This window comes from Podarcis melisellensis (assembly GCF_964234715.1).
Source record: "Podarcis melisellensis genome assembly, chromosome: 4".
NCBI classification, from domain to species: domain Eukaryota; kingdom Metazoa; phylum Chordata; class Lepidosauria; order Squamata; family Lacertidae; genus Podarcis; species Podarcis melisellensis.
The window spans coordinates 40,402,786-40,427,858 of NC_138531.1; the positions used below are offsets into that span (position 1 = coordinate 40,402,786).

Here is a 25,073-nt window from a genome sequence, read left to right on the forward strand (position 1 = left end):
TACAACCGGCTAGCGTTGGTCCTCTGTGAGCTGGGACCTGGAGGCAGCTCTGACAACACTAATATGAGTAATTCTGGTGATTATACTGTTATCTATCATCACACTACAAAGGGCACCATCTGGGCCCCCCAAAAATAATTCAAGGAGGGGGCTGGGCCCCCTCAAAATTCTGCAGCAGCCGTGTACACACTGTCGGGAAATTCAAGCCCTTCTCATGAGAAGCTGGCAGCAATCCCAGGCACCCGGCTTGATTCCCTGTTGATCTCCCTGGCTGCATTCCCCAGCAGACGCAGGCAAGGTCTCGATCAGCGATTCTTCTCAAACGTGAGAAGAACACACCCCTCTTTCCTGCCCCCCCAGGCAGGGGAAAGAGATAGACAGAAACGTATTTATATGCTTTTATTTCTGTCTTTGCAGCGTTACAAAAACCATGACTGCTCTCTCCATACTCCAGCAGTGTTGTAACAAACACTTCCTGTACATCCCGGACAGGAATAAACGGAAGAGCTCATATTTCACTCTGAGCTAATTCCGGTGCTTCGCACTGTGAATTGACTGTCGCTCTTTTTCCCATGAACAGTCCCAACATTCAAGCTAGGACTTTGCAGCAGCATTGCTTCATTATCGTAACAACACACCATGTGTTTGCTTGAGTCATGTGCGCAAGCCCTGCAGTGTGTGCCCATAGTGTACTGATGTTGCACGACCCCAGTCCCCTAAATTGCAGGGGCAAGGCAGTGTGCTTGCACATTACACAAAACTAATCTAAACACGTAACCCTGCATATTTTAACAGTCACATTCTTCTTACATCTAATACATCACTATAGCCATTCAGCTGTCACTTCAGTAAAACGCTTATTCAAAGTACAGAAAAACAGCTTAATGAGAACAATCCACTACACTACACTACACTACACTACACATTGCAATGGACTGTAGCAACACAGCTCTGATAGTTTGCAGGATACTTGCAAATGCTTGAGCTTTCAAAGGAGCTTAGTCATTATTTATTTTGATTCAGCGAACCAATCCCTTAAAAAAGTAATATGTGTGTTGCATAGAGTAGACTTGCACCTCTGCCTGCACGAATTTCCCACTCAGGTTCTCGCTCTCCTCCTCCCACCAGACCCACCCTCTGCCTGTGCAGTTTTGAGGAGGAGGAGTTCAAATATGTGAAAAAAGGCATCCTGTTTGAAGTCCAACAGGGCAAGGGACACTTTTCTCTCAAAAAAGGACAATCATGTTTTTCTAGGGATGGGTGGCAAACCTCCTTGGGCATGAGACAATCTGGAAGCGGGCAGAGTAAGAGCACAGCATCAGAACGTAATATTTGTTTCAACCCAATGTCTGGAAATGGCCTGTCTTTAAGAAATCTTGGGTCGCCACTGCATGGCTGCGAGCTATAGATAAAAAGATCCTTTTCCAGGTGAGGTCAAATCCCAATGTGGCTCACCATATTCTTCATCAGATTTCATAATGGATTCCATTGTTGCCAAGGGATGGCAGAATTTCAGCCTCCTGACTGGTCACAAATCATCCTGGCTCCTGATACTTGGTTTTTGTCTGCTAGTGAATCCTACACGGAGACACTAAAAATTCAGAGCAGTTCCCCAAGTCTGTAATTGACTCTTAAGGAAATCCATATGCACCCACTGAACTGTCAAGAAGGAAAGTAAGAACAGGCTACTGGTATCTACCTACCAACCAACCAACCAACCAACAAATACAGATAGTTCTAGTGAAATGTCTGGTGTTCATTCATCTCTGACCTCAGAGTTCTGGCTAAACATATAATGCACTTTTATCGATGGCTGCATTTGTAGCTGTGCTGCTCTCAGTCTGCACATGCTGCTGTTTTAAACCGGCCTTTACTGCAGGAAAAACATCAATATGGATTAACAGCATGGACATAATGCCTAAGAGGAAATCGGTGCAGCGTCAAATAAATATTGATTCACAGATCCTTATTATCAAGCTGACTAGGGAGCGGGTGACCTTTGTAGAGCACTAGAGTGAACAAGGAGATTGCAATAAAGACAGGGTTTTTAAAAATAATAATGCCAAACCTAGTGTCTTAACACATCAGAAGAATGCAGTGTAGGCTTTCTTTTGAAACCTCTCATAGTGTGTTCCACACAAGGCGAGTAGCCAGGGAATTCTTATGGATTTGGTACTCCAATAAATGTAGATGTCCCTTGTCCATAATCGCTGCCATCTAGACAATTGGGGAGGGAGAGAAGATACACATTTGCATCCCAGGATTTTATATAATTTTTTTTGCTGCATCCATTCTCCTGACTGGATAGGCAAGTCTGTGTTTAGAGGAAAGGCAGCTAGGAAGGCTTTGGTCTGCTATAGGTCTGCTGTAGGTGAAATACAGTGGTACCTCGCGTTACATATGCTTCAGGTTACATACGCTTCAGGTTACAGACTCCGCTAACCCAGACATAGTACCTCAGGTTAAGAACTTTGCTTCAGGATGAGAACAGAAATCGTGTTCCGGCGGCGCGGCAGCAGCAGGAGGCCCCATTAGCTAAAGTGGTGCTTCAGGTTAAGTACAGTTTCAGGTTAAGTACGGACCTCCAGAATGAATTAAGTACTTAACCCGAGGTACCACTGTACTTTTGAAAACACTTCTAAACGTGTATTCTTCTCTGCCTGTGATGTGGCTGTCTAGGACTGTGGTTTCACCACTGTTATGTACTGAAGTTCTCACCCTGGGCCAGCAGAGGGATACTGTAGATAGTTTTCACTCAGGTCCACATATGCAAATAAGGGATTGAAAGTGACGTTCAGTGATTGGATAGTTACAGAAAATGGTTACTGTTGCGTTCTAGTGGAGCTCTATATAAGCAGGCTGGCTGAACCCTTCAGTTCTGTTCTGCTCTGGCCTGTGAATAAACAAGAGCAGTTTGAAGAATTGCTGTGTCGTCTGATATGTTCACCCACAACTTAACAACCACTTACCTAAATGGCATTAGTAGATCTACCTGTGAATTCATTCCTTTGCTTGTCTGCATGCACGACAACTCTGTGCACATCTACATAGATTATGCAAACATTTATTTATTTATTTATTTATGAATGAATGAATGAATGAAAACGTAGTTATTCACTACCAGGAGTCCTAAGCAAGTAATGAAAATAAAGACTGTGGTTTGCCAAGGTGCAGTCCTCTCTCAAGTTCACCATGGATCAAATTTTCCATCTCATCTCTTTCCAAATGTGTCCTTAACTGAATTAATAATTCAATTGTTTATCTCCTTTTCCATTTGAAAAAGTGCAAACATTCCCCAAATTTTTTTGCGGAAAAAATCTAAGCCCAATATGAGGAAAGCCTGATACAAAAATAAACAATATGTTCTTTTCACTATGGTTTTATTGTGCTCCTGCTGCTTGAGACACCAACAATATAAACAAATATTACAATATAATGACTCGCGTTTCCCTCCAGAGAGAGGGGTGGAGTGGGGAGCAAGAGGGATTTCCTTTAGTAACCCCTCAAATTCTATGATGATTTTAAGAGACAATCACACAGGGGTTTCTAAGATCTCTTTTGTAAAGGATCCTAGGGAATACACGCCCAGGTGTATAAAAGCACCACACAGAGAAAGCAGTGATAGATTTCAATCTTTTGTTTTTTGTTTGTTTGTTTGTTTACAAAGGGACACGTATTGTAATTAGACAATTTCTATACCATTTAATATATAAAAATATTACTAAGTGATATATAGAAAGCTAAAACAACAACAGAAAAAGTTACAAGAATACACTGTGTTACATATGCAAATGTACAAAGGCAAATGTTTCAATAATACAAAATAATTTCAGAATGTCAAGTTTCATGTCCTGGACCTTGTCACAAACAGGTCCAACAGCATCTAGAAACACAATGGGAGCCATGATCATGTTGTTCTCATGGTAGCTAGCTTCTCTGGACATAAAATTAGAAATGGAAGTAGCAGCAGATTTCATAGCAAATGGAGGCATTCTGAATCCAGAATGAAGATGCATTATGGATCTAGAATGAAGATGCGTTCTGAAACAATAATAATAATAAATATTAATAATATTTTTATTTATTCCCCGGCCGAGATTGGGCTCAGGGCGGCTAACACCAAATATATAATACATTAAAAACACAAAATCAAATGATTAGTTTAAAATACAATTCGAATCACATTTAAAATCAAAATAAAATTAAGTGGGAACCCACGAATTATAACTGTAGGGTAAGGAATTACAAGTTCACTAGGCCCGGCCACCCGTGCTGGTCTCATATGGGCCGATAGAAAGAGCCCATATGAATGAAGATGCATTCTGAATGAAGATGCATCAAGGGTTCAGTCCTTGGTGTCTGATTCCCATTCCCACTGTCCCCAATTACATAATCACTTCATACAACAATTTACACAAGTGTAAGGAAATTGCTTTTCGCCATGGATACTGGTAAAAAGGAATGTTGTTTAATAAGTTTGTTATTGCAAATTGTTCATCTAGTGCTAATGAGGAAATGGTGCGACACAAAAGCCTGCAATCTTAAATACACTTGTTTGGGAATTTAAGTGGCATTTGCCCCAGAGGAACTTATTTCTCAATGAAATGCATGGGATGATGTTGTAGATTCTGCTTCGAAAGCATCATTGTTCATTACTGACTATATGAAGGCTTTACTACTGAGCTCTGGAAGGGAACATTCACTTTCTATTATGCAAATGTAATTTCATGGTATCACACATCCATAGGGCTATCTTTCTTTACTCCCCCGGCACAAAATGCATCTGCTACATTAATGCATTTGATATATCGTATTTGATGTGATTTCAAATGATATTTATAGTAATTTTTATAATGTCATTAACTGTCCCCAGCACATCCTCTGATGTTTCGTTTTCTCCATGTACTTTGAAGAATGGCAAACATAATTAGATTGTAAGGCAGTTTGGCTCTAACTTCACTCTTCCTAAATTAGAGATTTCTGCAATTGGCTACTATTAGCAACTAGATGCTGCTACGATATGAGAGTCATGTACTTTCACATACGTTTCCAGAAGAAAGAGATCAAATAACTGGACGTAATAATACACCGATGATAACTGAAACAGGGCAGTTGAATTCAGGCACTTTAAGGAGTGGTCTGAAATTCTTCTGAACCTTGTATATCCAGGGTTGTCAACATGGTGTCCGTGGGTGCAAGTGTGCCCATCAGTACCTCCTTTGGCACCTGTGAAAAATTGCAGTACAGTGGTACCTTGGGTTAATTCGTTCCAGAGATCCTGAAACTGTTTTTAACCTGAAGCACCACTTTAGCTAATGGGGCCTCCTGCTGCTGCCGTGCTGCCGGAGCACGATTTCTGTTCTCACCCTGAAGCAAAGTTCTTAACCTGAAGCACTATTTCTGGGTTAGCAGAGTCTGTAACCTGAAGCGTATGTAACCCAAGGTACCACTGTAAATATTTTCTTTAAAAATCCACAATACAGAAGAGTTTGCTTTTTCTGCTCAGTTCCTGTTTGCACTGCCTCAGCCTCTCCTACGCTGAACAGCTCCCTTCAATAAGCTCACATTTCATTGGATGCCAGGATTTGATGCCCACCCTCCTATCTGTTCTGAATAGAGGAGAAGTGCAAAGAGCTTTTCTCTGTGAGTTAACAGGGTGGCAGCAGATGTAATTGCCCCCCCCCCAGTTGAAGGGGTGAGGGGCAGGGTCATGCCTGCATCATTTTGTGGTCTGCCTTTTTTCTTCCTTTTTTTTTAAAGATGTGGCAGTCTTTATGTCCTATGGCAGCCAATTTGTGATGGGCACTCATTGCACTTCCTTGAATCCTCATTTGGTTGTATTTGCTAGGGCTGATGGGAGTTGTGGTTCAGCAACATTTGGAAGGACAAATGTTCTCTACTCTTGATGCATGGGATTGCAGCCTGAAGATGATGGTACAATAAGACCTTTATTTTATTTTACAGTGGCACCTCGGGTTAAGAACTTAATTCGTTCTGGAGGTCTGTTCTTAACCTGAAACTGTTCTTAACCTGAGGGTACCACTTTAGCTAATGGGGCCTCCCGCTGCCGCCGCACGATTTCTGTTCTCATCCTGAAGCAAAGTTCTTAACCCGAGGTAATATTTCTGGGTTAGCGGAGTCTGTAACCTGAAGCGTATGTAACCCGAGGTACCACTGTATTTTTAAAATCAATGTTCAGCCTTCAGTTAACAGTTATTGTGGTAAGGAGTTTAACACACTGCAATTCAACAGCTGAATTTAGGATTTGGAATGCAAGGTGCCTTATTTTGCAAGCTTATTTCTTTTACACACACACACACACACACACACACACACACACACACGTGTACGTTATAAGCAACACAATGACAAGACCTGGAAAGACAAGATTTGCCGTGTTTCTCTGACTGGGGCATGCTTTTGTAATGTGACCTTGCAGCCTGCCAGTTGGTCTGTAGCGCAAAATAGGCACAGACCTAGGAAATAAGACAGCAGGTGCAAGTTAATTAAATAAGGGAAGCATGCTGCTTTGTGCTGGAAGAGAGCATGCACCCTGCTCACCTCCCACTGTGACATTCACACTTCCTTGCGAGATGTTAAGGTTTTTCTTATATGGAAGATGTTGCATCCATAGGGCAAAGGGAAGAAGGGAGGAGGGCCTGTTTGGGCGCAAGCCAAGAATGCTCACTTAGCCAGCCAGTCTAGTAACTCTGCAGCACATCTGTGTGTCAAGGCAAGAGAGAGAGATTGCCGGCACCATCCTGATCCTGTAGAGATATCTCTTTTTAATAAGACTTTATTATTTTTCCAACTTGGGAGAATAAAACAAGCAATATGCAGAGCATTTTCAATCAAGTTTAGTTAAAATGCAAAATGTGCATTCCGAAAAGGAAATGTCTCACAAAAGAAGCATTCAATTTCTACCATCCAACATCCACAAAATTTAGAAAAAGACACTATTATTTATTACCTTGGAAAAGGACATCATTATTATTAAGCCCCTTCAGCCCAATCCTATCCAGAGTTAGTGGTCCCTATTAAAATCAAAGGGGTTAGGCATACCTAATACTACCCAGGCTCATGTTGTTTATAGTCAAGAAAATCCAAAAGTGATATATCTGGAAATATGTTTTCCAACGTCATTCCATAGGTTTAAGATCATGTATACGAAGACATGTGAATGCTTCACCTACGTCCTATGCCATCCTTCATATTTGCCCCATCCAAGGTAAATATTTCAAAGCAACCCCAACTAGCCTTTGTTCTGTCTGTACCAAAGTGAGCCAAAAATATAGTTCATGCTCAGGAACAGCTAAAAAAGAAAAACACTGATATTAACTACATTGCAAACACTTTAATTTATGTGATGATGATGATGATGATGATGATGATTACTCTTAGTTTATTTATTTGTACCCCACCCATCTGGCTGGGTTTCCCCAGCCACTCTGGGCGGCTTCCTACAAAGATTAAAAATACATTAAAATGCCACACATTAAAAACTTCCCTAAAGATGGAAATGTAACTCAGTGTGTGCCCCCTGCCCCGGGTTCTGTGTGGAAGTGCTCTTGTAGCCCACTTGGTATGAGAGGCTGGACTGCCTTGCACTAAAGCTTCAGCATTTACTGACAGCCTTCTGGGCGCAACTGTTGGTTCTAGTTTTGATTCTGTGACCCTCAGTGGCTTCATCTCGGTATACCTCAAAAACCACCTTCTTCCCCCTGTCCTGTTGGGATCTCTGTCCTCTGTAGCATTTGCAGCTTTTGTATTAATGGTGCACATTATGATGGTACTATGACAACTGTGTCTGGAGTCTGTTCTATGAAATTAACCTATGGTCTATATGATTCAGTTTTAATGTTTTTATGTATGTGCTTATTCTTGCTGTGTAGTCAGCAGGGAACACAAGGCTAATGTACTTTAATGCTCTTTTTTTAAAAAAAAAACAAGCCAAAGAGCTGTTCATTTTGAGGTTATATGACAAGCTTTATGCTCCATTTGCAACAGATTTAACACACCAGCAAAGCAAACAAAAGCAGTGTTGTTTCCTTTGCAGTTTCCAGTCTTTTGTCTCCAAAGAATTCCAGTCCTTAGTAGTTATGGTTGAAGGTTTTCCCTGCTCTTAGGGATGCTATTTATGATTGGTTTAAATAATGGAGAGAGAGACAAGAGAGTACATATATTGTCCATGATCATTTTGAAAGGCCACACCAAAGAAGAGATTATATTTAAAAAGCAGCTAAAAATGTGGAAGCCTACCCTTCTTATTTCAGTAATATAGCAACTGCGATTCAGTCTCAAAATACCCTCCTGGCACAAGAGAAGTGAATGAATCTCTCTCTCTCTCTCTCTCTCTCTCTCTCTCTCTCTCTCTCTCTCACACACACACACACACACACACACACACACAATCAATGAGAATTTGCTTCTTCATGCCCTCAAGAAGTTATAGTTAACAACACTGAACAAACGCCAGATTCTCTAAATGACAGTTACATGTGCAGCTTTTCTAATTCACACTGTTCAATTTACTTCTCAGAAGCTGCCAAGACCAAACATCTAAAGTTTGGGGAATATATCCATTTCATCTACTTATTTATATTTCACTCTTCCTCTGATTACACAGGAGTTTTGAGCCTGTAGCTTCACCCTTGATGGGCTTTTCCAGGAGCATTTTGTACCTGGGGAAATCACTCCCATCATGCCTTTGTTAAGAGAATATGCTTCTACAGTGGTACCTCGGGTTACCGGTAAGTACTTAATTTGTTCCGGAGGTCCATTCTTAACCTGAAGCTGTTCTTAACCTGAAACACCACTTTAGCTAATGGGGCCTCCTGCTGCCACTGCACCGCTGGAGCACGATTTCTGTTCTCATCCTGAATCAAAGTTCTTAACCTGAGGTACTATTTCTAGGTTACCGGAGTCTGTAACCTGAAGCATATGTAACCTGAGGTACCACTATAGTAATCTAGGGAGCATTCCATCTGAGACAATAATTAGCAAGACTGCAACACCATCGGCACCTTTCATCCTCGCAACATTTCCAGAACTTCATTGTTATTTGGTGTCTATGTTTCCCTACTTGGTTTCTCTATGCAGATGTCAGCAGTAAACATGCACTATGTTTTTTTAAAAAGCACACTAACCTATGAATGAAGCTTTCATTTTCACCCAGTATTTTTTGTTGTCTGGTCTCCTTTGATTAGATCTTATCCATCATGTTAGTAAATGACATTTGTAAAGATAAAGATTCCAAACTGATTTGCAAGAGGGACTTCATAGAGTTGAATGGGTTTTCAGAGTAAGTTGCATTTGGGTTGCCCTTGCAATAAAATATTGATATTGCCATATTTGTATAATGTTATTTTTTTAAAAAAAGAAATTTAGATCATGGGTCACTTGCTTCCTTTGCTTGGGCTATGTACTCTGATGAAATGCAGGAATAAATTCATAAAGATACAATGTGCCTAGGGATGATTAGGGTACCATGCGAAAGGTCGCCGTCTTCTAGCCTCAATTTTTGAGGAATGGATGTGACATTTAAATTGTATATCATTTCAGTCATAACAAATTTATTTATATCATGTGTTACCGGGATCGTTTTTACATACATTATTTGTTTGATATATTATGAGCTATTTGGATCACTCTGTATTTGCATCATAATGTAATGTCATGTGCCATCACCATGACATTAGCGGCTAGGCGCAATGAATATTACTCATTTAGAGGCTATGCTGATTGTAGGAGCTGTCACATAACAGTTCACTAGTGCCAGCATACTCTGAGATTTCATGCATTGGTTTTGAAGGGTTTTTATATACAGGGATGGGGAAATTATAAACTGATGGACTAATGCAAATCTAGACCATGAAATGGAACTCTCATTAATTTACATGTAAGATTTTCCACAGTGAACCATTTATACATATCGGGTAAAATGCTGTATATAATTATCACTTTAGAAAAATGATTGCCAATAAATAAGTGTCCTAAATATAAAATAGCAGCAGTTTAAAACTGGAGCTTCTCCTATGCATTGCAATGAGATTGGGGTTGGACTAAATGGGTTTTTGGAGTCTCCTCCTGCCTTTTGATTTTACAGCTGTAAATATGGGATTCTGCAGGGAAAGGGGGCTGTTTCTTTGTGACATAAATACCCTTGCTTGGTCAGTTAAGTACCCACTTTGTATTATAAGCCCAGGGAAATGGGTTCCTACAGAAAGTAAATAGCTAGAGATCCTTCTGGTCAGTTAGCACAAAGGGGCATCTCTTTCTTGCCTTGCCCTCCCCTGTCTGGAGGTGACATCAGCCAGGTGTCTGTCTGTGTGTATGAAAGCGAACAATAGCTAGGCAGTCTTGAAAGTGAGCCTGAAAAGAGAGATGGCTGACTTCCTCTCTGTAATAATTGAATGCTATGCCATTGGGGGGTTCCCCTAGAAAGCTTACTTTTATTTTTATTTAAAACATTTCCAGGGACGCGGGTGGCGCTGTGGGTTAAACCACTGAGCCTAGGACTTGCCGATCGGAAGGTCGGCGGTTCGAATCCCCGCAACGGGGTGAGCTCCCGTTGCTCGGTCCCTGCTCCTGCCAACCTAGCAGTTCGAAAGCACGTCAAAGTACAAGTAGATAAATAGGTACCGCTCCGGCGGGAAGGTAAACGGCGTTTCCGTGTGCTGCTCTGGGTCGCCAGAAGCGGCTTAGTCATACTGGCCACATGACCTGGAAGCTGTACGCCGGCTCCCTCAGCCAATAAAGCGAGATGAGCACCGCAACCCCAGAGTCAGCCACGACTGGACCTAATGGTCAGGGGTCCCTTTACCTTTACGCCATTGGGGGGGTTCCCCTAGAAAGCTTACTTTTATTTTTATTTAAAACATTTCCAGATCACTTCTCTTGGTAATGCCCATCCAAGGGGGCTTGCAATAAAAATTTAAAAATAGCTGTTGGAAGTGCAACAGCAGAGATCATTCAATTTGTAACGTAGGGGCTGATTCTGTTATTAGTAAGCCAGCTAACCATTATTGATGTCACATTATTGCAGTCACGCTCTTCTTTTCAGAAAGTTGTGTGCTGACTGAGAAGGTATTTTTCACTTACTGTACTTTTCACACACCTCAAAATTCAGACTCTGATTAGCCCAGCACAAATTTTCAGCAGAGGCACACGGAAGTGATTTGGATGTGTACAGGCGGCCAATGTCAATCTACAAACCATCTGGGCATCATCTGGCCTTATTTCATCAATCAGAACGTCATTGGGTTGGATTCTTTTTTTGGAGGGCAGTTTCAATATCAATGTCAAATTTAGCCTAGGGGGATGCAGACCCTTGCCCTATAGCCTGTTGTCGCTGGCTGACAAATCAATACAAAAGTCTTCTTCACTGCTTTGTGTGAGGTGATCCTTTGCTTGTAATACCCATGCCATTAGGTAATGGCATTCATTTGGAGACAAATATTTCATAGGGCTTTGCTTGGTGGAAGCAACAGCTGTTCTGACTGAGCACTTGCGACATGACAAGCAACCATTCTCTTTGAAAAGTTATGGGAAATGATTTAATTTGAAGACTCCAGCTTCACTACACTATTAAAAAATAATTGCTTCCTGATGCTGCATCAAAAATCCAGATGATCTAGAAGAATATATATTCTAGTCTTCCAAGTAAATCTCTCCCAGCAATTTGTAAAGTGGTGCTTAAAAAACAAAAGCAGAAATAGTAAATGAGCAACTAAAACAATGACAATTGTTTCATTAGAATGGTGTTTCGAGTATGTTATGAAGATGGATGGGTGACTAAGAAAGAGCACCTTGAAAACACCTCATTGGCACAAATACTTCTCTCACACACTCACACATACACCCTCACACACAGGCTGTGATTCCTGAGCTTCCCCCTTTATATTTTTTTTTACAACAGCAATTGCCAAATGGCCCATGTCCATGATTTCCTGCATAGGCAAATGAAACTGTTTCCCCAGGGGACAATTGGATTGCCTTTGACTACAGTAAACAGTTTAAATACATAAGCAAATTCACTATAGCATCTTTCTTCAGAAAGAACATGTTTTTCCCCCATGAATGATTACAATTGATGCAGGAAGGCCAGTTGACTCGTAAATTGGAATCCATTTCCCAGTCATATTTCTGGCTGGCAAAGGAAGCCATTGTTGGCTCATTCAAGTGCTGCCCAGAACAGCTCCCTAAATATATGTCTTGTGCTATGAATATTAGATAAAGCTTCTGAGCTGATGAACATGCTGCTTCTTTGCTGAGAAAGCCATGGTGGCTGCGAGTTTGCTACCAAGCTAGATTGAAGGTTCTTGTGTTAAATCACAAAACCTTAAAATGGGCCTAATGTGATGTAAGAACCACTTGATTCCGTGCTCCACCTCAGCCAGTGAGACATCCTTTTGATGGTTCCCCCACCCACCTGAAGTTCAGTCTGCCTTTATCAGGGACTGAGCATTTAGTGTGGCAGGTCGTGCCCTGTGGAACTCATTGCCACAAGAGGTACAGATGTCCTTCCTGCTTTCTTTTAAAAACTATGCTATTTTGGAATGTGTGTTTTTTATTAAAAAAAAACCCCAACCCAACTACTTTTCAAAGTTGTTTTGATTCATTGTAGTGATATGTCGTTTGTAGTGTGTACCACATGTGCTTTTTATGAATGTATATAGATAGATTCTCTTCTGGCTGTTTGATAGCTGTCAGCTGCTAGTATGTCTTAGGGATTACATATAAGTTTTTGAGTCCTGCTTTCTGATTCTTTTCAGGCCTGCTTAGTTAGGCCTGCATTCTTTCTCCACCGTATTTTCTACTAGTCTATTTTTATAACTTCCAAGCTAGTCTGTCAACATGTAACAGAAGTGTTACATTATGTGTGAACAATTTATATAAGCTGCGGGTGCTCAGCTTGCTTAACACTGAAGGTCACATAAGAGAATCATCAGTACCTGATGTGTTACTCTGATCATCCTCACATTTTATTAATGCATATTAACAGCTGCATGACCAAAACAGGTTTCAAAATACTTTTAATATATTTGAAAATTAATAAAACGCGCAATATATGTTGGACAAATTCCTGGACTCATCATTGCAAGTTATCACCAAATCTTTTATTTTCTTGCCAGAACCACATAAAATCTTTACAAACTCCCATAGTTTCATTTATATGAAATGCTTGATAAAAATACACATATTGGACTTGATAGTCAGATATAGGGAAGCTGAGAAGATGTTTGTATCTAATTTATGTTGGCGTTTCTATGATTGGTCTCTCCCAAGTGATACAACTCACTCAGTACAAGTGTGTGTCTGTTGGCCTGATGAGTGAAGGGAAAGGATACAAGTTGTCATACCCTTAGAATGACCTGTCCTTTCCTCTACTTCCCCATTAAAAAGGAAGGGGAAGAAACTCTCCTTGCCCCCTAATGGGAAATTATGAATGTGCTTGGAGTTAAATTACTATATAATTCATGGTTTACTGGAGTATATAAAAGCATTTGCTCCAGAGATGAAAAGCTTTGAGCCATGGTATATTTGCTGGGAAGACGGTTGTTTCTCATTATTTATGTTATTTTGTTAACATGCTTTTAAAGAAAAAGTTTCCTTTTTAAAAACGAACTCTTGTATTTGGCATCCTGTATCCATTTACCTTTGTCATTTTATATTATGCTGTTTCTGGCGTAAGTCCCTTTCTTCCTTGGGATTTCCTTTTTTTCTACTTAAAAGAATCTGGCATACTGTGGGCTCCTATCAGCATTGAACCTGGAATGGTCAGCCTTCCAGAAATCAAGATTGCATGCAAGGCAGTTAAGTCAGAGTAGCTGTATTTGAAGCCATGGGGATTAAACAAAGAAAAAAAGAGTAACTTTTCTTGGCTCAGATGAACTCTGGAGCCTGAATTGGGCAATAAGAAACTGCTCCATACTTCTGAGCATTTGAGTACTGTATAGAGTTACAGATCCTGACAACTTCAGATGATTTTGTGTTGAATCTAACACAAGATTTTTCCAGTGAATTTTGGAAAATTGGATGTAGAACATGACCCATTAGAATGCCCATTTCCCCAAGATTGTCCAGCACATGGAAGGAATATAGCCAGCCATATTGTAGCCTAGTCTTTGAATTTGTAATGTGTTCATTTTGTATGCACATTCTGTGCTTTGCTGCAGTTTGCATTTATAATCCCTACTAAATTGCCTCCTACTCAGGACACTACGCATATAGTAATAGTACACATACTTCTCCACCTAGATGTAGAGTGTGATTCTTCCCCTCTGCAACCCAACAGCTGAGCCTGCATTTCAAAAAGTTAATATTCAGTTGCATAGAGCAGCATGATATTTTGGATCAAGGTTGAATTTATTAAAAAGATTTTGAGATTGTTCATTTAATTAGTAAAACCAGAAGAGGAATGCCTTTCCATGGGAAACACATCCTCACCCATACTCAAATACAAAAAAGACACAGGCATGTAAAAGGCTCTTGCATATGTAGAATCAGGCACATACCATCTTCATACAAAATAATACTTATAAAGGAAAACATGGAACCTCTACTTGTGATGCATTTTGTTTTCAGAGGCACGTGGCTGAATCTACACATGTGCACTCTTCACGCTTCATGGGAATTGCAAAATGGGTAGATACTTTATTTTCCTTATTTATTTCAATCTCATAATTATAATTTAGGGTTCTATTGTGATTTAGCTCACTTTAGGATTTATTTTTTAAAAAAAATAGCATTTGAGGATTCTTGGGCAATATAAAAAAAATGCCCCAGATATTTCATGACATGAGATATATTTGCTGATATACATAATACACATTATTATTATGGTGGGTAATATAGTAAGTTCATATAAAGAAATAATAAGCTCTCCCTGCCACATGCTTGGGGATGTGTCTTGCTTTCCCCAAGACATGTACAGTAAAGTGACGCGCCTCAACTTTTCAATGAAATTCACCATGGCAGGCTTGTGAGAACATCAGCATTAGACATATGAATAGGGCAACCAGCCACCAACAACAGAAGGCTTTTTTTGATTGATTTTAAATTAAGGTCATGGTCCCTCAGGCCACAGAAAGATTTGATTATTTCCGTCATATTTGAAGTGTGTGTTGGGTATCTTTTCTTTATGGGCAGCATTTGGCTATTCCATAGAGCAGTGACCCCAAAATTTATCAAATGTTCAGAAAACCTAGAACGGTCACAATCCTTGTGGCAATTATATACACCTTATTTAACAATTTGCTGTAACTTCATTTAATAACTGTATATATAGTTATTGTATTTGGAAGAGTATATGCTACTTCACTAGTCACTCCTTTGAAATTGCTTTAATTTATAAACAGCATCAACACAAATATATACATAGCAGAGGTGCTGGAAGATACAGTTATTATTATGTTGTAAGGAACAGTGGACCTTTCATAGCCTTAAAAAAGTACCATCACATTTATTTATGAGTCCCTATATAACTATGACCATGTGTATGCTCTTGCAACCCTGTTAGCCTGATTACCCACCTAACCCTTTTCTATTTTGCTAGTTTATAAAAGAATATGATTATGGAAAAAGCTTTGGATGGAAATCTTGAAATGAATAAAGCAATCAATGACGCAGTGGCACAATTCACGCCTTATACTGTACACACTACAGTAATCCTAACATAGAACTCGCTGTGGTTTGACCTTGAATCAGGCCCATGGCATGACTTCTGGTGGTTGAACAATGGTCATAATCACACCAAACCATAGATTGCTGACCGATTGTGAACCATAGCTTGTCAATTCAGACATGTCACCAAGCCATACCTAAGCTGCTTTAGTCATTTTCTTCTTCTTCTGACACTGATTATTTCAAAACGTATTGTGTGATGTTCATTCAAATACAGTACTTAAATGAAACAGCAAATTGGAAGAGCAATTGTTGCCTGCTTTTTATAGAATCAATGATGGAACTAAAAAAAACCAACTATATGTAGTTGGCAAGCTTATGTAATACTAGTAAACAAACTAGTAAACTAGTAAACAAAATCAAGATTAATGTACCGAACTTTCTAAGATGGACTAAAAAATATGGCCATCTTAAAATAAGTGTATATGCGAAATATATATCGTGCAAACGGATAGGCTAGGAAAGTCAGTAGTGTAGGGTTGCGATATTTCAAAAAGTAAAAATCAGGATACCCCGGAAGTTGTTGAGCTACAAGAATTTTTGAGTTTGGGAGCTTTTTAAAGGCATTTTCGGCACGATTTAACCCCCATTGCTGGTTTTCCAGGACATCTGCCCGATTTCAAGAAAATAATGCAGGCAATTCCAGGACATGTTCTGGAGAATCAGGACGTATGGCAGCCCTACACTAGTGCTATAATCCAAAAAAGCCAGAGCACTGGCAGAAACTATTATGGCAAAAACTGAAACTGTTTACAAACAAGTACAGTAATGTAAATCACAATTACCAGGTGCTAATAACTAACTCTGAAGGGTAAGAAGGAGAAAAATCAAACACACTCTTCCCATGCTGCAGCACCCTCTTCCATGTTCACGAATGCTTATGACAGTCTATATAACAGATTTTAGTGTGTTACAAGAGGGCACAGAGACCATGAAGCAGAGTTTTAAAATATTTAATGAATGTCATATATAAAAATATTAATTAGTTTTGATTCAATATTGGCACCCAGAATCCAAACACTGACGAAGGCTGCTGCTCCCATCTTGGGAACGTTCACACCAAGTTTGGCGATGACATATCAAGAGCCAGCCAAAACTATGCCAAAAAAGGGCAGTGATGCCAAAGACACATTTCAGTCTGCCATCTTGATTCAAAATGGTGTCAAAATGAGGATGAAGAGCCTTGCCCCCTCCTCGGGAACGCTTGGCCTTATCTCAAGAGGCATTCCAACCACAGAGACAGCACCCCACCTTCCAAAATGTTACACTGCATGAAGATATAAACTGCAAAAATACTAAATGTGTGCTATGTAATGGAACATAAAACCAGACATAAGAACACATTATAACTTTTCGTATCTTTCCTTATATTAAAATAGCATGGTCTGCCACAATCCCAAATTCTTTTTCTATAATGCAGAATATTAGAGATGTCGTCTTCAAATCCTTAACCTTAACACCTCACTTCTCCCTAAACAACGTTGCCAAATGCATGCGCAATAACAGACCCTTTATGCCAGGGGTCAGCAACCCACAAATAACGCAGAGATGCATTTTAAATAAAAGGACACATTCTACTCATGTAAAAACACGCTGATTCCCGGACCGTCTGCGGGCCGGATTGAGAAGGCGATTGGGCCGCATCCGGCCCACAGGCCTTAGGTTGCCTATCCCTGATTTATGCCTCTAGCAAAACGGATTCATGCCCCCCCCCCAACTAGATTTGCAACCCTAGGCTTCGCCTCTCCGTGGCCATTTCCCCCCTGCACCCTTCTCTCCCCCCCCCACCAGCCGCAACCCCCCCCGCGTCTCTTTCGGTCTCCCTTGGGGGCTCCGCGCCAGGGGGAAAAACCAAGGGAAGCCGCTCCACCTTCCCCGCGCCCTCTTTCTCCTCCTCCGCCCTGAACGACCCCCGAGCCCTTCGCAGCCAAAATGCTCCTCGGGTCGGGAGGACGTTTCTGGACAGGGAGGGTGGGAAGTTAAGCAGCTGGCGCTTGCTTGCTTAACGCGCGTGCGGGGGGGGGGGGCCGGCGGCGGCGCGTGCCAGGCCCGCCTCTCGCGCTTGGCGACGGCGGGCATGCGCCCTGGAACCACGGACCCCCGCACCAATTTGGAGGCGGGCAAAGCTCGGCTTCCTACTGGCCCGCCCCTTCCCTCCCGCCCCCTCTGTGTGTGTGTGTGTGTGTGTGTGTGAGGGAGACGGAGAGATACCAGGGATACTCAGACACCAGACAGCCGCGGCGGCAGCAGCAGCAGCAGCGACAGGGAGGGCAGGGCGCGCGTTGAAGCGGCACGTAGAGCGGCTCGCCCTCGTTGTCAGCCGGGCAGAGCCTGACAGGCTCGTTGAGAGGACGTTATTAAAAAGGGGTGGGTGGGTTTGTGGGGGGGGGGGCTGGGAGAAAGAGAGAAGAAGCCTTCGCCAGCTGAAACAGCGAAGAGGGAGGCGAGGAGGCTGCCGCGCGTCTTCCCAGCCTCCCACCCAGCCTGTCCGCCCGGTCCATGGAGCCCAGCTAAGGCAGAGAGAACAGCGAGGTAACAGCAACGGGGTAAAAGCTCTCGGGTCGGCAGTAGATAGGGGACCTCGGCAGCCGGAGGAACGGGCTGGGAGAGGAGCGGCGAGGGCGCCCCCTCGGCGCTCCTGCCCCGCTCAGCCGCCCCGCGGGCACCCTGCTTGGGAAGGGAGGGGGGAGGCTCTGGAGCTGAAGGTTAAGGGAGGGAGGGGCAGCGAGCGAGCGAGCGCAGGGTCTGGGGTGGGGTGGGGGGTGGATGCCTGTGAACCTGGCCAGCCCTCCAGGCGGGGGGGGGGCGGGGGCCGGGCTGCCCTCTCCGGTTGACAGGTTGCCTGAGTCCAGGGAGGAAGGGGAGGTAGGTGCTCACCATCGCCCCTCTTCAGAGGATGCTTTATGGGGAATTGTCTCTTTAATGTGGGGGGAGGGAGGAGAAAAGCTCCCTTTATATATATATGTGTGTGTGTGGTATAATCATAAAGGCATAATTTATATATGTGGCATAATCATAAAGGGTTGCCTGAAAAAGGGGGGGGGAGGTTGTTTTCTCTGTACTCGGGACTGGTTTCTCATCCAATTTGGGTCCATAAGAGGGGAGGCTGAGGTTGTTGTGAAGCATCCATTTTGCCATCTGATGGGTTTGGCTGCACAGGAAGGAATGGATCCTTTAGAAGGGGATGCTTTAGCAATGCAGCGAGTGCTTCCCCAAGGCTCCTACTTGGCATGCTTTGCTGTGAAGTTGTATTTTGTGCTAAATCATTGAAAGGAGGCGGAGGAGGGAGTGATCCGAGCGGTGTCTTTTGACAGCATCCGCCTCATTTTGACTTTATGCAGTAGTCCCAAATTGGACCTGCAGTATTTGTGTGTGCTGGGCCTTGTGAGAGTCTTTCTCCTATTCTGGGAAATGGTACAGCACAAGGGAAGATGAGAGACTCTTAAAAGGTAGCACCAAATGTGCCAGCAGCTATATGGCCTTTATTGGAACAGAGCTGTACAATAAAGATACCTATAGGCAATCTTCCCATTTATAGATGGCAGTACAATGCAAAATGAGCTTCCATTCCTTATTTCCGATCACTTTGCTCTGGTGGTAAAAAAAAAAAGTTGAGCAAATGCATTTGTGTTGGAGTATATTTGGTCCCCCCTCTCCTGCAATGTCTTTTACCCATAAATGAGTGGCTATTGTTTTGCTCGGCACTGAGGAAGGTCTGCACGTTTACTGAAATGAAATCTCATTGCATTTGCTGCTTAGGGTTAGAAATGTTGCCAAACAGCTGCTGCTTTGTGTTTCAATTGCCGAAGTCCCAGGAGTGGGTTTTGGACAGGGAGTGACATGGTGTGTAAACGATGAAGGAAGAGGAGGACAAGGGTCAAGTGCAGATTTATGGGTGCATACATCTCCCTCTGCTAAACTTCCTAAAAACAATAATTTGGAGAGGTAGTGGTAGATCATGAGGTGAGGATTAAAACCAAACCCATGCTGCAGACTTATTAGTCAGCGATATTTTTTTAAACCTTGGATTGATACACTCAAACCCAAAACAATGGATAATATGAAATTAAACAGTTATTTTTTTTAGTTTAATATTTGTAATCATTGCAGAGCAGTTGCTTATGTATCACTCTTAAAAAATACACTGTCTATAGTTAAAGTTATTCAGTAGGAAATAATCCCTTGGTTTTTCTTTCACCTTCGGTGCATTTGTTTGTTCTGGACAAGGTGATAGTGGTTTTATTATTTTTCTGTCTATGATTTTGGTTTGAAGTTGCATTATTTGGTTACTGGAGCATGTTTAAATATTTCAGTGAAGATTTTACATTGACCAAGTGCTGCTTTGCACAGAATACATTGCGGATGGGAAATAAAATGCACTTTTGCCTGAATTTTAAGTCATACCCTGCTCATTTGTTTGCTATTGGGTTTGCCAGATAAATGCTAGTTTACAAGCAAGAATATGTTGAGATTCTTCCAATAAACTAATTTACTGCATTTTCCTTTTTCAGTATGTTCTCTCTCATGGAACAGCTTCAGATAAGGGTGTGCTGATTAATTGAAGTTTCTGATTTTCAGTGCATTGTTGGCTTCTTTTTAATTTATTTCGAAAAAAAATATTTGTTTGGTCCTCCTACTCTGTAGGGATATAAGCACTTTCTCTTTCCATGAGGCCAAGGATTAGTTGTTGTGAAGAAATAGTGGGTCAAATGGGTATCCTGCACATGTAATAGAAATTGTGTTTTACAGGATTGGCTGTGGAATCTTCTGGAGGAAAAGCCAATTTCTTAAGCTTCTCTTACTCCATCTAATAGCCTTATTTTGTTACTGTAATAGTGGCCTGTGATAAATGGAAATTGCCACTAGGGGCTTCACAGAGATAGCCAAACCTACACGTTAGGTTAAAAATTTTAATATTAGAGGGAATATTTGCCAAATAAAAAAAGACGAGGCTTTGGCCTTTTATGTTTTTCTAGAATAGGAAAGCTCTAACTAAGAAATCTGAGCTGGCCCTGTAACTAGAAAAACAGTTTATTGATGGGTGTCAGTGGAGTGGGTTTGAATAGATACCTTTCTTGAATCAGATGAGGATTTTGTATATGTTTTAAAGCATTCTGCTTTTTTCCTGAGCATATAAAATCATGCGGGTGAAATACACATTTAATGTTAATTAAAATGTTGCCAGTGTACATGCTCACTAGATTTTCCTATTTATAGTCTAATGCAAAATTAATTCGATATAGTAGAATAGAAATTATTATTTGACTTCGTTCAGATGTAACACTATGATTTAGCTTTTCAATAACAGGCCTTGGTGAGCCTCTGCTCACATGCTGTCCTCTCTGCTCCCCTTTGGTGTCTAAGGAGAGGAGATTGAAGCATTCACTTTTGGTTTTGAATGCTAGGGTAAACTTTGATAAATTCAAAGAAATTAGGATTAAACCACAGTTCAAATAAACCATAGTTACCTGAGTTGAGATACAATGGAACACTATGGTTTGTTCATATGAACAGTAGGCTTGCATTACTGCTGCTGCTGCTGCTGCTGCTATTACTATTATTACTATTTGTTTACTACCCTTCATCTGACGATCCCAGGGTGGTTCACAACACAAGTATTCTTATAGTGCTAAACCATGATTACATCTGAACTGGGCAGTTAGTAGTCAAAGAAAAGTTCAAAGCTCCTCACAGACTAGGTTGCCAGTGGCTAAACTATGGATGTCCTAGAGAATGGCAGGCATTTATCCTAGACGAAAGAGATCAGGATAGTGGGCTGCAACCTTCTTCAATACAATAAAAATGGCCCTAATTAGGCCCAGCTGCCAGCCTCAGCTAAATGACATATGGGTTTGCTTATTTCAGATCTTCCTAGGTTGCAAAGTTGAAATTAGATGTAGGGTGTTTTATGTGGCAAATAATTTAACCTCAATTACTTTTACATAAATCATATGAGTGGTTGTCAAGAATGGCTAAACACACATGGTGATGCATGTTGTATTAAAAAGAGACTTGGGGGAGGGGCACTGCTGATTATTTCAAATCGATGTGAGCTTCAGATTGCCTTATTCTTGCAATTCCTGGCCTCTGCTACCCTACTGCCTCCCCCTTTGCCTTCCTTTCTCGTAGAACAGTCTGAAGCATGCTTGCTCAGGATTAAATTCTTTCCTCAGAAGGTGCTTCTCCTAAGCAGATTTAGGATTGCAACCAGAACCTCTTCTCTTGATGTCTAGGGGGGCTTTTGGGAAGTTGTTGAGCTGCAACTCCCATTTTCACCTGCCAATGTGGGCAATAGCCCATGCTAATGGGAGCTGTAGTTCAGCAGCATCTGGAGGGCACCAGGTTGGGAAACTCTTCTCTAGAACACTTCTTTTTCCAGACTGCGGTCTTAAGGTGCATACCTTCTTCTCCGCTAAACATTTCTTCCTGTCCTGCCGCGTATGAGCAGCTTGGCCACTGGAAGCCCAGATATCTTCTGTCTGTCCAACCCTTCTCTGACATTAGGAAAGCTCATTCTGGCACTGTCGGAGGCTTCCTTCCTTCCTTTGTTTGTTTGTTAATTTTATATTCTGCCTTTCCACCAAATGGTGCTTGAGACAGCTAGCCAATACCAATGCAATAAAAGATGAAGTAAAACATAAAAGGCAGGTAAATAATGAGTGAAACCAGTAAAAACCAATTACTGCATAGTTACAGCACAGTTTATTTATATATTTATAAATTTTCCATCGTTTGTAAATAATTGTGGAGGAGGCAAGGCTTGACAGGACTTCCTTGACGTTTCTACTATTCCCATCACAGAAATCCATTTTACTACAGCATATATATAAATAAATGGTTCTGTCTTTGTCACACAGAGGCAATCATAATAATGATGATTCCAGAAAAAAAGGTGATTGAGGAGATATGGGATCTTCCTAAAGCCCAGTTCACTTCAGAAGAGCTTTGATTCTGGAACTTCTCCATGCTGGCCTCATCCCCTCTCTCAGTAGTGGTAGACAGGGAAAAAGAAGGGTTTGTCTCTAGACCAGGGGTCAGCAAACTTTTCCAGCAGGGGGCCAGTCCACTGTCCCTCAGTCCTTGTGGAGAGCCGGACTATATTTTTTTTGGGGGGGATTAATGAATTCCTGTTGCCCACAAATAACCCAGAGATGCATTTTAAATAAAAGGACACATTCTACTCATGTAAAAACACTGATTCCTGGAGCATCCGCAGGCTAGATTTAGATGATGATTTGGCCGGATCCGGCCCCTGGGCCTTAGTTTGCCTACCCATGCGCTAGACATCTGTGTTAAAATCTGGTGGAGGAAACATCTTTGGAGGGTGGTTTATTGAGTATGAATGGGATGAGCTGCTGTGTGGTTGGGGATCTATGTGTATTGCTTTCACCAAGGCTAAAAAAGGGGCAACAAAGGGTCACTAAGGGCCTTCCAGTAGACATGGTTAGGGAGTGCATGTGTGTGTGACACCCACTACTCACCCACTGGGATCTTCAAACAATTGAATATTTTAAACTTTTGATTTGTGGTACTATGTTTTAATAATTGAATGACAGTATTAATGAACTTAATATACCGGTAAATCAATTAATACAAATAAATTACCCATGCAACTTACTAGGACTTCTTCTGACTAAGCCAGAGGGTAATTGGGCGTGGTGTATTTGCAAGTCTGTGTAGCTAAGAGTTGATATGGTTTTCCCAAATAGCAAGTGAACAAGAAGCAAAATAAGAGAATGTGCTTGTGATGGCACTAGAATTGACATGTGATTTTTGTTTTTTACCATGTTGAGCAGAAGCAGGGAAACGGGCTTGTTTTACTGTGAATGGTTTTGTCTTTGGACAAGACTTCATTGTGTCACATATTCAGAAACCTTCTCTGTTGAATAACAGTGTGAGTATTTTCCTCAGCATCCCACAGAAAACTCTTCCTTGGGGTGGTAATGAAGCACTGTGAGGTCACAAAGGTGTGCCCCTAAGAGCCTTTGTGATGCTACAGGAGATCCTGCTGGTGCTTTGTGTGGCTTCAGCGTTGAAGCAGTGCCTCACACGGAAAGCAGTGAACTTACTGGATCATTATTTTGACAGGCTAAAGAATCTTAGAAAGCTAGAAATACCTACAAAAGGTACAGTTTTGCCATATGCAGTGATTGAATAAATACAGCCTTGGCCATATTGAAAATTTAACAGGAGAAAGTTTAGAAATCTAGTTCTAATGATCACAATTATTATTATTATTATTATTATTATTATTATTATTATTACTGTGCTCATTTGGCTACTTTGGGCAGCTCCCAACAGAATTAAAAACACAATAAAACATCAAACATTAAAAATGTCCCTAAACAGAGCTGCCTTCAGATGTTTTCTAAAAGTCAGGTAGTTGTTTATTTCCTTGACATCTGATGGGAGGGTGTTCCACAGGGCAGGAGCCACTACCGAGAAGGCCCTCTGCCTTGTTCCCTGTAACCTCACTTCTCACAGGGAGGCAACTGCCAGAAGGCCCTCGGAGCTGCACTTCAGTGTCCTGGCTGAACGATGGGAGTGAAGATGCTCCTTTAGGTGTACTGGGCCAAGGCCTTTTAGGGCTTTAAAGGTCAGCACCAACACTTTGAATTGTGCTCAGAAACGTACTGGGAGCCAGTGTAGGACTTTCAGGACCGGTGTTATGTGGTCTCAGCGGCTACCCCCAGTCACCAGTCTAGCTGCCACATTGTGGATTAGGTACAGTTTCCCAGTCACCTTCAAAGGTAGCCCCATGTAGAGTGCATTGCAGTAGTCCAAGAAGTAGTCATTAAGCACATACTTAGCTGCATATAGGTCACTCCCCCCCTTTTAAAAATGCACTTACTGATTAGTTAAATTGCTGTGTTTGAATTTTTACTAATCCCTCTCCATTCTTTTCTATCAAATTCCTGTGTCCCCCCCCCCTGGAAATATGGCTTGGCATTAACAGTTCAAAGTAGCATTAAGCTAGTGTTGGTTTTATTCTTTCCCATGGATCTTGAAGAATTTGAAAGCAAAGGGATGGCACCCTCTCATGGCAGTATGTTAGTGTGTATAGTAATGCTATGATTCTGGCTTCATCAAACTTGGTGCCCCCAGATATTTTGGACTACAGTTTCCACCAGTCCCACATGTACTGGTTGGAGGCTGATAGGAGTTGTTATCTGGAGGTCATGGCAAGGTCAACAGGCTAAATAAGAATATGGATTAAAAACTGGAATGGGTAAAAACATATGGGACATATAAAAGCCAACCATTTTTAACCTAATGTTGAAAAGTAATAGAAATATATCATAATTTAATATGCTTCATAAATCCTTGCTTCATAAATATGTTCCACCTCTTGGTTCCACTCTAATATCCTGGAATTCTCAACACTCCTA

The 25,073-nt window shown here is 41.5% G+C and overlaps 1 protein-coding gene and 1 long non-coding RNA gene across 4 annotated transcripts in view; one reads left to right on the forward strand and one right to left on the reverse strand.

Moving 5' to 3' along the window:
- The window catches only part of RAI2 (retinoic acid induced 2), a 98,302-nt gene that overhangs the window by 45,444 nt on the left and 27,785 nt on the right, over positions 1-25,073 (forward strand). The window contains exon 4 of one of the 3 annotated variants that reach the window (XM_081907631.1): positions 7,151-7,228. The exons of 1 other annotated variant lie outside the window; for it this stretch is intronic. The gene's annotated coding sequence lies outside the window, so the exon portion shown is untranslated. Of the gene's footprint in view, positions 1-7,150; positions 7,229-23,686; positions 23,811-25,073 lie in introns of those variants that run through there. One more of the 3 variants, XM_081907629.1, reaches the window with a different exon arrangement.
- On the reverse strand, positions 16,622-17,687 carry LOC309369461. The gene is made up of 2 exons (XR_014168154.1): positions 17,555-17,687; positions 16,622-16,951 (listed from the first exon to the last, which is right to left on the reverse strand). It is a non-coding gene; the product is annotated as an uncharacterized lncRNA (long non-coding RNA).